The 14,423-nt window shown below is 36.3% G+C and overlaps 1 protein-coding gene and 1 non-coding gene across 3 annotated transcripts in view; one reads left to right on the top strand and one right to left on the bottom strand.

The window, feature by feature from the left end:
- LOC106085990 (tyrosine-protein kinase Btk29A) overlaps window positions 1-14,423 on the top strand; it is a 491,172-nt gene that overhangs the window by 133,029 nt on the left and 343,720 nt on the right. The gene's annotated exons all lie outside the window — the stretch shown is intronic.
- Trnaf-gaa (transfer RNA phenylalanine (anticodon GAA)) lies at window positions 12,651-12,723 on the bottom strand. Its single transcript has one exon. It is a non-coding gene; the product is annotated as a tRNA-Phe (tRNA).

The following is a 14,423-nucleotide window of genomic DNA, read 5'->3' as shown; positions in this document are numbered from 1 at the left end:
ATCCGTGCAAAATTTTAAGCAGCTAGCTTTACGCGTTCGACCGCTATCGTGATTTCCAAAGACGGACGGACATGACTAGATCGACTCAGAACATCGAGACGATCAAGAATATATATACTTTATGGGGTCTTAGGCGAATATTTCGAGGCGCTACAAACGGAATGACTACATTATTATGCCCCCAATTGGAATTTCTCCAGCGTTTCCATAGGAACAGATTTGTCTGCTTCATATTTCTTGATGTGGACTTTTCTTCTTATTGTAAGGACAGATTTTGTTTTATTGTCTCTTATTAATCGCACCGCAGGGAGAAATATTATTATAGTTGTGTTGGCACTTAAGAAAATTATTTCCTACCAAAATTTAAGAAAAATTCTACAAAAGCCCACAATAAACTACTAAATGTTTTACAAGCCAAAAATGCGGTATTTGCTTTTCAACCCACCGTGGAAGAGTTGGTCAACCCTACAAAGTATATATACGAGATCATTGTTACATTCAAAGACAATCTTGACATGTCTGTCCGTCTCGTTTTTGAAATCACTCTATAGCTTGTAGGTCAAAGATGGCCGGTATTTTAATATAACGCCCTCTTTTTTACCGATCTACTGATAAGATAGTTCATTTAATAAATCGTATTTTGCCCCGATTAGTTAAAGTGATATCCCGACCTTATTTACAATGAGTTGCATGAACCCCTCAACATTATGGCTCTTACCATATTTGTGTACAGCTGCCATATAGCCTCCATTTCCGTTTGAAGGTATTGAAGGCACAAAATACGCATTTTTTCCCGGAATTTACGAAATTTGGATGAGATCTCTTAACACTCGCATCAGTTACATCAAGACCAAAACTTACGTCCTTTTTCCTGAAATTTAAACCAGTAAGACCCCTTGTAACAGTATTTGGCCCCTCGACATCCATGTTTTTTTTCTGCGATTCCGGCGATTTTTTTTAAATATTAACTTGGTATTAATATATTGGAAAAACCTTCCAAAAAATGAGGTCAGTCTACCAACCTACCAGGAGAATAAACACCTACCAGTATTGGTAGGAACCTATCAAAAACGGCAGTACTGTTTGTGAGCTGTCAGATTTTCGTTCACATAGAAGAACTGATCTATATCGAAGCCGATGCGTCTTAAAGTCAACAGGCCATTCATTTCGATATTGATTTTAGCAAAAAATTTCTCTCGTATGGAGTGAATAATCTGATAATAATGGGAGGAACGGAATTTTTCTGGACAGTTTTAATGTTGGATACCCTGAATATTTGGCAAATTTTCATCATTAAAACAAGGCAACTCCAGTAATATAACGCAGGCAACAGTTGCATTTTCCAATTGCAAATGTTTCGAGTTCATATCAGCATTACGCTTAAGCGTAGTATCAGTGCTTAAGCGATTGGACTCCAACGAGCAAACTCTATCAGGTAGGAAATTAAGCTCCTTACGAACGTCTACAATAGTCTAAAACACATTGAGATCAATGAGATTTTCCTATGATGATCCAGTTAGTTGGCTGCTAGTGTTAAAATTGGTTTGGGCAATCTTTGTTCTGTATATACAACCTCGGACACATAGTGCCCCTAATGAAGACAACTGCATTGAGTTCACTTTTAAATCAAAACAAATGAGCACGAGTGTCGTACAATAATTTACACAATTCCTCAATATATTTCAACACAAAATCATTCTCCATTTGCACAAAGCCCAAAACCACGATCTATAGCAATCATTAGTCTGTCATCCTGTCAGTTTTAATCAAACTTTCTTCACAAATATCATTCTCTTTGCTTAAGCTTTTTGCATACCCACATAACATAAGCCATGGGTATTTTTGAAGTCTTTTTTTTTTCTAATTAATCATATTACACTTGTTTACATTTGCACTCATTTTTACAAAGGATTTTGTACAATATTTTCGTTGGAGGTTGCAATTTTTTCCCAATAACACTTCAGCGATAAACTTCATCAATCCACTTTAATTTAAGGTTATTAAATTCATAAAATAATAAAATATATAAGCCTTTTCCTCAAATACGTCAATAATCTTATATAGCATTCGAAATATTGTGAAGATTAATTATGTTTTCTACGTATAAGTAAATAGTCTGGGGTCTAAATCCACTTTCATATCATACATTTGATATTGAAGCTGTGACTTTTAACATTTTTATATTTATAAAATGGTGTTATGATTAAAAAATGGGACATCATTCACATTATTCTCTGCCATCTTCGTCCCTATATATTGGCTGACATATATTTACTTGCAGAAGAATTTGGAGTTATTTTTTTTTTTAATTTTAAACAATATTGAATTGATAAAAAAATAATTCATCTTTTTTTTTCCTCCAAAATATCAATAATCTTGTAGAGTATTCGAAATATTTTGAAGATTAGTAATGTCCGCTTGGAACATTATAACAATGTTGGCAAATATTACGAAGTCTGAAGCAAGCATTGTTCTTCCCTACATTAATGCATGTTATCAATGACTTCCACCAAATTTCTCATCTATTGTAGGCTAGTGTTATGAATTTCAAAATGAGATATCATCCACATTTTTGTCTGTCATCTTCGCCCCTATGTACTGACTGTCATTTATCCACTTGCAGATGATTTTTTCTAAACTTGAAGTTCATTTGTTTAAAATTTGAAAAAATGTTTTAACAACTTGTCGGATTACAAAAGCAAAAATCACTTCATATGTTTATTTTGTGCTTGTACAAATTTTTGTTTTTTGTTATGCAGTTGAAGATCGAGCAAGACCTACTTGAAACTTTAATTTTTCAATTGACAATAATTGTGCATTACAATATCATAACAAATAAACAAATGACAACATTATTACAGTGGTGCATGTAATGAATTAAATTCATTGTATACGTGCAAGTTATATTTTGTCGGATATGAGAGTTTTTAGATTGTGAATAATAACATTTCTCCTAGATGCTGATTTGAAGGTCGGTTCGTTTCTGTGCAACATATGTCGCTCAGTTTGTGAAAATGAAAAAAATCCTTTCATTATCAAAGGACTTGCATATTGGATTGTTTGATAATATTCCGACACATGCCACATTTCTTTTACATTGTTTCTTTGTAAGGATTGAACTGAGAATTCTGTTCATATATGAAGATTTGTGTTCAAAAATATCGTTTAATAATTTTAGCTGGGATGCAAATTTTTCCTTTTGTTGAACGGTTGAAGTAGTCTTTTAGAAAGTACAAATTTTGCTTTCAAAATTGGGGTGAAGTTTATATACAAAAAACCCATGAGTCTTGAAAAGTGTTCTATCTACAACAAATTAAGTGAATTGCATTTTAGAAGGGGTCTCCACCATCCAATAACGTCTAAATCTACATCTAAATCTACATCTACATCTACAACTACATCTACATCTGTATCTGTATCTGCATCTGCATCTGCATCTACATCTACATCTACATCTACATCTACATCTACATCTACATCTACATCTACATCTACATCTACATCTACATCTACATCTACATCTACATCTACATCTACATCTACATCTACATCTACATCTACATCTACATCTACATCTACATCTACATCTACATCTACATCTACATCTACATCTACATCTACATCTACATCTACATCTACATCTACATCTACATCCACATTTATATCTATATCTACATCTACATCTACATCTTCATCGACAACTACATCTACATCTATTGGGTTGCCCAAAAAGTAATTGCGGATTTTTTAAAAGAAAGTAAATGCATTTTTAATAAAACTTAGAATGAACTTTAATCAAATATACTTTTTTTACACTTTTTTTCTAAAGCAAGCTAAAAGTAGCAGCTGATAACTGACAGAAGAAAGAATGCAATTACAGAGTCACAAGCTGTGTAAAAATTTGTCAACGCCGACTATATGAAAAATTCGCAATTACTTTTTTACATCTACATCTACATCTACATCTACATCTACATCTACATCTACATCTACATCTACATCTACATCTACATCTACATCTACATCTACATCTACATCTACATCTACATCTACATCTACATCTACATCTACATCTACATCTACATCTACATCTACATCTACATCTACATCTACATCTACATCTACATCTACATCTACATCTCCATCTACATCTCCATCTACAGCTCCATCTACATCTCCATCTACATCTAAATCTACATCTTTATCTTCATTTTAATATTCTTCATCTTCACCTTCACCTTCACCTTCATTTTCATCTTCATCTTCACCTTCATCTTCATTCTTATCTTTATCTGTATCTTTATCTTTATTTTCATCTTCATATTCATCTTCATCATCGTCATCATCTTCGTCTTCATTTTCATCTATATCTACATCTTCATCTTCCCTTTTCTTCTCTCCTCTCCTGCATGAACACTGCGTGAACATCAAAACAAGTAGAAGCCTTCTAAGATCGGCCGGCCTCAATCTTATATACCCTCCACCATGGATCGCATTTGTCAAGTTCTTTGAATGACTACAAATATATGTGAGCAATATTAAGTTCTTTACCGCTATGTATCGTACTTTTCATTGCTGTTAGAAGTCACAGAAAAATACCACCTCCAAAATTACAGACAAATCAAGTAATTATTGTTCCTTCCTTAGTCTCAGAAAGTCAAATTGAGAGATGAGTTTATATATCAGCTATATCAGGTTATGAACCGATTCAGACCATACAGTTGTTGGAAGTCATACCGAAACCACCACCCAAAAACTCTTAAACCTCCAGTACCAGCTTGACCATATATAAAGAAATAAATACCTGTTTTCTAACCAATGTAGGAACATTAATGTTAATGTTCCCACATTTTTTGAACTTATTTTTCCATTCTTGTCCCACTGTTGAACCAACTCGTCATTTTAATCGAGTTAATTTACAAAACATCCGATAAATACTTTACCATGCCCTCCATACTCAACCCACCAACAACCTAGTCATAAACACAGCTTTTGGTTGGATTTTGTGAATTTATCACATCTTTGTTCAGAATTTCAAGTGCTACGGTTTCTCTGGTAATCGTAAGAAAATTTACAATACAGCTTATCAATGCCTTTTTACAACATTAGCTTACAAAATGATTGCAGCCAAAGTAAACGATGAAAGCAACAAGAAGAAAATTATGACGCCCCCTTAAAAACCAAAGTAATATCACATGGATGATGGATGTATGAACTGTATGTAAGAGGGCTATTCCAGCATTGCTGCCCTTTACTGCACTATGTGAGTTTATTTAGCTTATCATTGTCAAGTGTTTTGAAAGGGGCAAACTTTATGTTTGAGATTTTTAGTAAAAAGAAAATAATATTTTGTGTCTTATAGCATTACTTCAAAGGCGTAGGATAAGAAAATGTGTGTTTGGAAAAGGGGAGACAAATTTGGTTGAAATTTTGTTCAATAAAGTTCACGGTCAAATTGCTCTCTTATTCTGTATGTGTATGGGTCGTATATCTAGAATAGTCTCCAGAATCTTAGTGGGCGTGCATCATCATCGCCCGCTTATGCCAAGACAACATGTTCTGTAAACCTGTTGTTTTATTCTTTTATTGCACCCTATGTCCATGGCAGAAAAGCAAACTACACAGGCGTTATTAAGTATAGGTCTAATCATGCTCCTGTAGAGCCAATTAACTGTCATCCGATTCTGGCTACATTTCGAGCCTGAATCGGATTTCGAGCGCCGGTATGTGGCACTTCAAATTTAGCTTTCTGTCTTAGATCGCTTTTGTAGCATGCATATTTATATAATTAGTTAGCATACTTTAGTACGAAGTGTTATTTGCGACCACACTATTAGTGCGAGCACACTTGTTAATGTTTGAACGAGTAAATTTGGCTAGCTTTATCCCAGTTTTACGATGAACTTAAAGTGACTTTGAAAACTATAGCTAATAAATAAATAAAAAGAAAATAAAATCAACAAACAAAAAGAATCACCACCACACTTTTTAGTGTTTGGCCATGTCTGAAATCGAAATCTTTCTGTTGAGTAACTATGGTCTGTCAAATAGGTCCACCTTCGGTTTCCTCTTGAACAGGCAGATTTCAGTCTTCTATGGGTTAACATTCAGACTTCTAGATCCTACTCTGCTCCATTCTACTCCACTCTACTGTGCTGTACTTTTCTTTACTGTATTGTGCTGTACTCTACTCTACTATACTCTATTCTAGTCTACGTCTTGGTCTACAACTACGTCTAGTTCTACGGATACGTTTCCGCTTAGTCTACTCTACGTTTGCGTCTACCGTACTCTGTCTACTTCATTGTATTTTTATACTCGTCTTTAGTCTGGTTTATATCTACGCCAAAGTCAACGTTTACATCTGCGGCTACTTTTACATTTATGTCTACTGTACTCTTCCTACTTTATTTTACAGTACTGTATTGTACTGTACTCTATTATACTCTTCTTTAGTCTACTTCTACGTCTACATCTAAATCTTCATCTAAATCTAAATCTTCATCTACATCTACATCTACATCTAAAGGGTGATTTTTTTGAGGTTAGGATTTTCATGCATTAGTATTTGACAGATCACGTGGGATTTCAGACATGGTGTCAAAGAGAAAGATGCTCAGTATGCTTTGACATTTTATCATGAATAGACTTACTAACGAGCAACGCTTGCAAATCATTGAATTTTATTACCAAAATCAGTGTTCGGTTCGAAATGTGTTCAAATTTTGACAAATTTTGTTCAGCGATGAGGCTCATTTCTGGTTGAATGGCTACGTAAATAAGCAAAATTGCCGCATTTGGAGTGAAGAGCAACCAGAAGCCGTTCAAGAACTGCCCATGCATCCCGAAAAATGCACTGTTTGGTGTGGTTTGTACGCTGGTGGAATCATTGGACCGTATTTTTTCAAAGATGCTGTTGGACGCAACGTTACGGTGAATGAACACATTTCGAACCGAACACTGATTTTGGTAATAAAATTCAATGATTTGCAAGCGTTGCTCGTTAGTAAGTCTATTCATGATGAAATGTCAAAGCATACTGAGCATCTTTCTCTTTAACACCATGTCTGAAATCCCACGTGATCTGTCAAATACTAATGCATGAAAATCCTAACCTCAAAAAAATCACCCTTTACATCTACATCTACATCTACATCTATATCTACTTCTACATCTACTCTACTCTACTCTACGTTTGTGAGGTCCTGTCATGTTAAAACTTCTCCATCAAGTTTTGTCCGTATGCTGAGAGCCGTTCGGACTTGGCATAAAATACCCTTCATTTGACGTCCTCTTTTTCATTGGTCCATATATCAATTTGTGGGTTGATTGTTGATTGGGATTCGCTTCAGTTACTTGGTGTCAAATCCTTTTCTCATTTTCATACTCTACTCGCAAATTTTTCATTTCATACCTTTTCCCAGGTTGCGGTTAGGTTCGATTATGTTTGAGAGATTTAAACCCTTCTGTTTTGTGAACTTGCAACTTAGCCAGAAATAGATTTGCTGTGCGCTCCACTCTAGACGCCGAAGGTAGTACGAATCTGTTTCCTTTCCCTAAGTCTCGTTTTGTCACGGTCTGGATACTCTGGAAACTCCTCTTCGTTCCAACGAGTAGAATGCGTCTTCTTCGCACACAACGCTAACTCAGGTTGGGTTGCTGCGTTTCGCCTTTCTCCGTTTATTGCCACCAAATATCTGTTGGAACCTTCTCCCAGGTTGCGTTTTTGGCCTACTGTAGATTAGGTTAGGTTGGATTATTTTTTCGATTATGTTTGGAGATTTAACCCGTCCTATGTTTTGTAACTTTACCAGTAATCGATTTGTTGTGCGCTCTACTCTAGACGCCGAAGACCATACCGATCTGCTTTCTTTCTCTTAGTCTCGTTTTGTCCCGGTCTGTAAGCCCCTTACGATTTTTGTTTTCCTTTGGAGATCCTCTTCGTTCCAACGAGTGGAATGCGCGTTTCGCCTTTTCTCCGTTTATCGCCACTAAACTTCTGCTACCAGGTTGTAAGCTCTTTCATTTTACCTTAATCCTTCTCTTGACCGGCACTCAAATGATGCAGAATGCGCCATAGAACGGTCTTCGACTTTACTAGCCTTTTTGCTATCGCTCCAATAGCCATTTGATTACCCGTGAGCACGTTTACACTCAACTTAAATTGTCGTCGCAGTTATTCGATACGAAGCCTCTACAGTTCAATCACGTTCCTTTATGGTACAACGATTATCCGACGATAGTGTGAACTGAGTCTACCTTCAATCATTCTTCCATTGTCCTAAGTGCTGCCTCATACTTTTTCGGTATACCTATGCGCCTGAGTTCAAAATCGTTTCTAGGCCGTAGTCGGCGTAAATCTTATAGCTCAGTTCATGCCAAGACAACATTTCCGTTGGAGCTGTTGCAAACTTTTTATGTTGCACTGTCTTTATCTTGGGTTACTACAATCATATTAACAAGATGTCGCGGAGATCGGTTCTTACGTCTCCAATATATCGCCTTGCAATAAGGGAAATTGTGGAAATTATCCTACGCCCATGGACATATATGAATTGAAACGGGTACTTTGGTTTTTGAAACTCAAAATTTTGCCGTCTTTGTCCGTCCATCCATCCGCTTATCGATTCTAAATGCATTTGCTTTGCTCTGATGCATGTATGTGGTTGTTCTGATTTCATTGTTTATTTCTTTTCAGAACTTAGTTTCGTCCATCTCCCAATTTTGTTGTGTGGTGTTTTGGTGTTTCTTTGTTGGATTAACCCAATTGTGTTTATTTGTTTTCATTTTTTGCCTCATTTCGAACTGGAATTCTTCATTAATGGACATTTGTTCCAATTTTCAGTTTATTTGTCTCTTGTTGTTTATGGCCGTCACCATTGTGGATACACGTGAAACAATGGTTCCAAGTAGTTCTTTATCTCAAATTCGGCACTCATTCGGTTGCTACAGTGTCTACATTTGTTGAATGTTGGATTTTATTTATGTTTTGTTTACTTTACATTATTTTGTTTTCATTTTTGTGCAGTTGTTTATATGGAAGGGTGGTGAGGGGTAGGGGACTAATTGTATTTGTAGCATTTCAAATTGTTGTATAGTTTTTGATAAGAAGACAGTTCCCTGTAATGCTATACAAGACATAATTTTAAAATTTAATCTAATTAAAGCAGTCAATACCACATTTTGATGTTGCAATTCAAAGATTGGTCAAACTTGAAAATTGACAAAGTTTCGTTAATTTCGCCTTCCAGCTAGAGCTTGCAAAATACCGATGGCACTATTGATAGCATCGATATCGATAGCATTTATTTTTTGTCTGAATATCAATTAATATTTTTCCTATCGATGCCATCGGCAAAGTTAAATTTTTGCAAAATTGAAAAAAAAAAAAAAATGCGATCCGACACTGAATGTATTCTTTAATATAAGTTGCTCCTATAGAGGACGCACCTTTCATCCGATAGGGCTAAAAATTTGTAGCCTATGGCTTCCAACTAACTTTAATAATATATATAAGAAAATATATAAGAGCAATATGAGGTTATAGATCGATTCAAACTAAACCCAGTACAAATGTTGGAAGTCATAAATGAACATCACAGACAGAGAGAAGGACACATAGAGAAGGTCATAGAAAAGGACGAACAGAGACAAGGACAGACAGACGGACAGCCAGACAGGGTGATAGAAAGACAAAAGGATGGATAAAAAAAAAACAGAGGGAAATATGAAGACAGACAGAAGGAAGGATAAAGAAAAGGACGGACAGAAAGAAGAACGACATAGATAAGGACAGACAGAGAGACAGAACGGACTGACATACAGAATGATGGACAGAAAGAATGATAGAAAGACAGAAGAAAGGATAAAGACAGACGAAGGAAGGATAAAGACAGACGAAGGAAGGATAAAGAAAAGGACGGACAGAAAGAAGGACGGACATAGATAAGAACAGACAGAGAGAAGGATGGACAGAATAAAGGGCGAATAGAAAGAAGGAGAGAGAGACAGAACGGACTGACAGACAGTATGATGGGCAGAAAGAATGATAGAAAAATAGAAGGAAGGATAACGACAGACAGACAGGAGGAAATATAAAGACAGACACAAGGAAATATAAAGACATACAGAAAGGAGGATAAACAAAAGGATGGACAGAACGAAGGATGGACAAAGAAAATAACGGACAAAGAGAAGGTCAGACAGTCAGAAGGACGACAGAGAGAAGGATTGAAAAGAAAACACTTTGAATAGAGAGAAGGATGGGCAAGACAGCCAAAAAAACCGACGGACAGACCGACAGATAGAAGGAAGGACAGCGAAAAACGGGCAGAGAGAGAAACGAAGAGAGAGAAGGACGGGCAGAGAGAAGAACATACAGAAAGAAGAAGGTACAGAAAGAAGAACGTACAGATAGAAGGAAGGACAGAGAGAAGTGTGTGGAGGAAGAAAGACGGGCATCGATGAGGACGGAAAGAGAAAAAGACGGACAGAGAGAAAATGACAGAGAGAATTACGAACAGACAGAAACATGGATAGACGGACGGACATTCGTTGATCAGCTTCAAATGTTAGAAGGTCAAAAATTTATAAAGGTTGATTTTTTAGCTATTATCATTTTGGTAACACTGGTTTAAACAGATCACGCAAGTTTCATTTCAGAAGGACGGACAGAGAGAAAGATGGAAAGAAAAAAGGACGAATAGAGACAAGGACTGACAGACAGACAGAGTATGTATAAAGGTGATTTTTTAGCTATTACACGTTTTCTTCAGATTGATAAATAATTTAAACATGAAACGTCTTACAATCGAACAACGCTTGCAAATTATTGAACTTTATTATCAAAATGTGTGCTCTGTTAAGAAAATTCATCGCTCGTTTCTTCCATTTTGTGGTCAGTTTAATCGACCCACTGAACAGAGCTGCTATTCGGGCTATGTTGAGCAAATTTACATTGTTGGACATTGAACCACCAACACGTAAAGTGCGAACTGAAGAAAATATCGCAGCTGTATTGGCCAGTGTTAATTATGACCATCAATTATCGATTCGTCGCCATTCACAGCAATTGGGCCTCTGTTACTCAACAACGTGGAAAATGTTGCGGAAGGATTTAGGTGTGAAGCCTTTCAAAGTACAGCTAGTGCAAGTATTGAAGTCGAACGACCTACCGAAATGCAGAATTTTTGGTAAATTGGCTCTTGGAAATTTGGCCGAAGATCCACTTTTTTATCGAAAAAATTTATTCTGCGACAAAGCTTATTTTAAGCAGAATTATCGATTTTGAAGTGAAGATCAGCCAGAAGTATTGCAAGAGCTACTAATGCATCCAGAAAAACTCACAGTTTGGTGCGGTTTATGGGCTGGTGGCATCATTGGATCGTACTTCTTCAAAGATGATGCGAATCGCAACGTAACTGTGAATGGTGAGCGCTAACGTTGGATGATAACCAACTTTTTTTTTGCCCAAAATGCCAAAATGTGAATGGTGAATGAGATGATATCCAAATTTTTTTTGCCAAAAATGCAAGAACTTGGTTTGCATGACATTTAGTTTCAACAAGACGGTGCCACATGTCACATGCACAGCACGCTTAACAATGGATCTATTGAGAGGCGAGTTCGGTGAACATTTTATTTCATGTTCGGGAGCGGTCAATTGGCCGCCTAGATCGTGCGATTTAATGCCTTTAGACTATTTTTTGTCGGGCTACGTTAGAGTTCATGTCTATATAGACAAGCCCGCTTCCAAAGACGCAATTATTCGTGAGATAACAGTCGAAATGTTGAAAAGAGTATGCCAAAATTGGACTAAATGGATGAACCATGTGAGGCGCAGTCGCGGTCAACATTTGCGTGAAATAATCTTAAAATATTAAATTATATCGACCATACTATCGATTCAAATAAAGATTTCATGCATTTTTCTGATTTTTTTTTTGAGGAACTTTCTTTTAGTTTATAAAAAACCATCCTTTATACACTCTATAGAGTACCAGATCGATATTTCGATGGGTAGTTCCTGACTGAATGACAAAATTAGTAGACCCCCTCTTAAAATATTAGGCTCATTACTTGTCTTTTAAATTTGTGTTAAATAGTCGATAAATCTTAAAAAACTTGGAAATCGATTTTTCGCGAGACATACAACATTTTTCGCAACATAAAGAAAATTTATTTTTCCGAAAAATGTATTGTGTTCTTGTAGTGTTTTTTGCTGCCTAATTGTATTTTATGGCCGACTTGGAGATTGTTATTCTGCATTGCCCTGTGGCAGTTGTAAAGGTGGCATTGAAGGTCCCCCCACGATTTGATGGAGGCTGAGAACAAAGGCAAGATAAATGGTTTGAGTGGTTGCTTGAAATAGGTCACGTCGCACAGTCAGTCCCTTATTTATTATTGTCACATTTCTCTTGGCAAATGTCGCAACACAAAGTTAATGTTAATTGGATTTTTCACAAGGTTCAAATGAGTTTCGTTTAATTCTTGACATATCTGAGTGCTCCAAATGGGTATGTAATTGCAAAAGTTTAGTTTTGTGTTGTCAAACACGTTCATCTAATTGAGAGGAAAAAAGGAATTCGTACAGGCACTTAGACGTCAATTAAAAAATAAAAATAGAAAAAATGGACCAACAAAAAAGTATTTGCCGAAACCCGGGATTGAACCGGGGACCTTTAGATCTTCAGTCTAACGCTCTCCCAACTGAGCTATTTCGGCCACATGATAAATGCTATTCATTATCACATTTTCCAATATCATCATGACCACAACACTAATAAGGGCAACAAAAAGGTAACCACAAAAAATTGTTGTGCCCTCCTACCCCAAATAAGTAGCACTGATAAGCATAGAACAATACTCACTGTTAATTGCGATAAATACGAAAAAAATAAATGAAAAATTAATGAAATGTTGACACAGCTCATTATAAGCTGCCGAGTCTTCCCTTGAGTGGCCACCACTTTGTTTTCCTTTACCAAGAATAAGGCAACAACTAATAAGACAGTGAAGAACTCTCCCCACTCCCCACTGAGAGTTAAATTCTCGAATTGATGATAATAAATTGCTTTCGAAATTATAACAACATGGTCAGAAGGGCTTCTACGGTTCAATAATAAATATTAATTGTGTCAATGATAAAACATTCCGCCCCATTTCGGCCGGTAAGTGAGAACGATACTGGCCACAAAGGAGTTATGAAGGAAAAAATGCTTTAAATGCACTGAAAAAAAGAGATAAAGAAATTTTTTTCTATAGAAATTATTCAAAATTTTTAAGAAATTTTCTTTAAAGAAAAAAATTTTTAACGAAAAAATTTTTATAAAAATCTTTTAGGGACTTTATTTCTCTTAAGACAAAATTTCGAAGAATTTCTATAAAATTTATTCTAAGGACAAAATTTTGACAAAGTCTTATTGTATACAAAAATCCACATACCACATCCGCGTAAGCGCTGCCATTAAAGTCTTTACCTTGGGTTATTTACATATCTCTAGCCATTCGACAGTGACTACGGCATGGATTTCGCTGAATTCGAGCTAAGCCTAAGCATTTTAGGCGTTGTTGGAGTTTTTTTGGACCACCACCATGGCGTTTGTCAACGCTGCCAGTATTATTATCAAGAGTTATGAATCGACACACAAACATTTTGTTCACTTTGAGGTGTTGGAGTTCACCAACAATAGCCGGTTTTGATTTTCTGGCCAAATATGAAGCTGTTACGCTTGAACTCCATCACGAATACCTTTTTTTTTTTTAAACTCAGCAGCAAATGCTTTTGGTGGCTTGAAAACAATATAATGAACTATCAGGTAGCTGTAATTTCTAGTATGACAGAAATTACAGCTTGGTAACACTTTGTGTATGTATATTGTCAAAGTGAACCCATCTTATTTCTCGGGATATGTTAACCACCTCCCCTAGTGCCACTTAGGCAATACGTCTCAGTATTCCTGAGTCCATATAGTAGTTGCTATATCATTAATGTCGCGTCAAGGTCTCTTTTCTTTGATATGAGTTTCTCTTCGACAAAAGTTGTCACAGCTCTCCAGCTTTACTCTTTGCTGCACATCTTCGTCGTTAGGTTTTTCGCTCTTATTTCACCATTATTTCAAGAGCAGATCTCTTTTACTCTTGCCCGGCTGTCGCTCCAGCTTTGCCAGACGAATACCGCGTGCTCTTTATCATCTCCACTTCTTCTTCTTTGAATATGCAGAATGGTGAGCTCCATTTTCCCATTTTTTTGTTGGTAATTTCGAAAGTATATGTGTCCAGTTATTGCCTGCGTCACATAGAAATTTGCGTCGCTTTTCTTTCTACTGATCCATTGTCGTATATCGGGGATGATCTAAAAGGTCGAACTGCCTCGTGTGTCATTATTCCACCTTGACTGCCAAATACTCAGCGCGTCTTGTCGC

The sequence above is a fragment of the Stomoxys calcitrans genome, chromosome 3, assembly GCF_963082655.1.
Source record: "Stomoxys calcitrans chromosome 3, idStoCalc2.1, whole genome shotgun sequence".
Classification (NCBI taxonomy): Eukaryota; Metazoa; Arthropoda; class Insecta; order Diptera; family Muscidae; genus Stomoxys; species Stomoxys calcitrans.
Note: the sequence above shows the minus strand (reverse complement) of the source record. Positions and strands in the feature narration are given on the sequence as shown.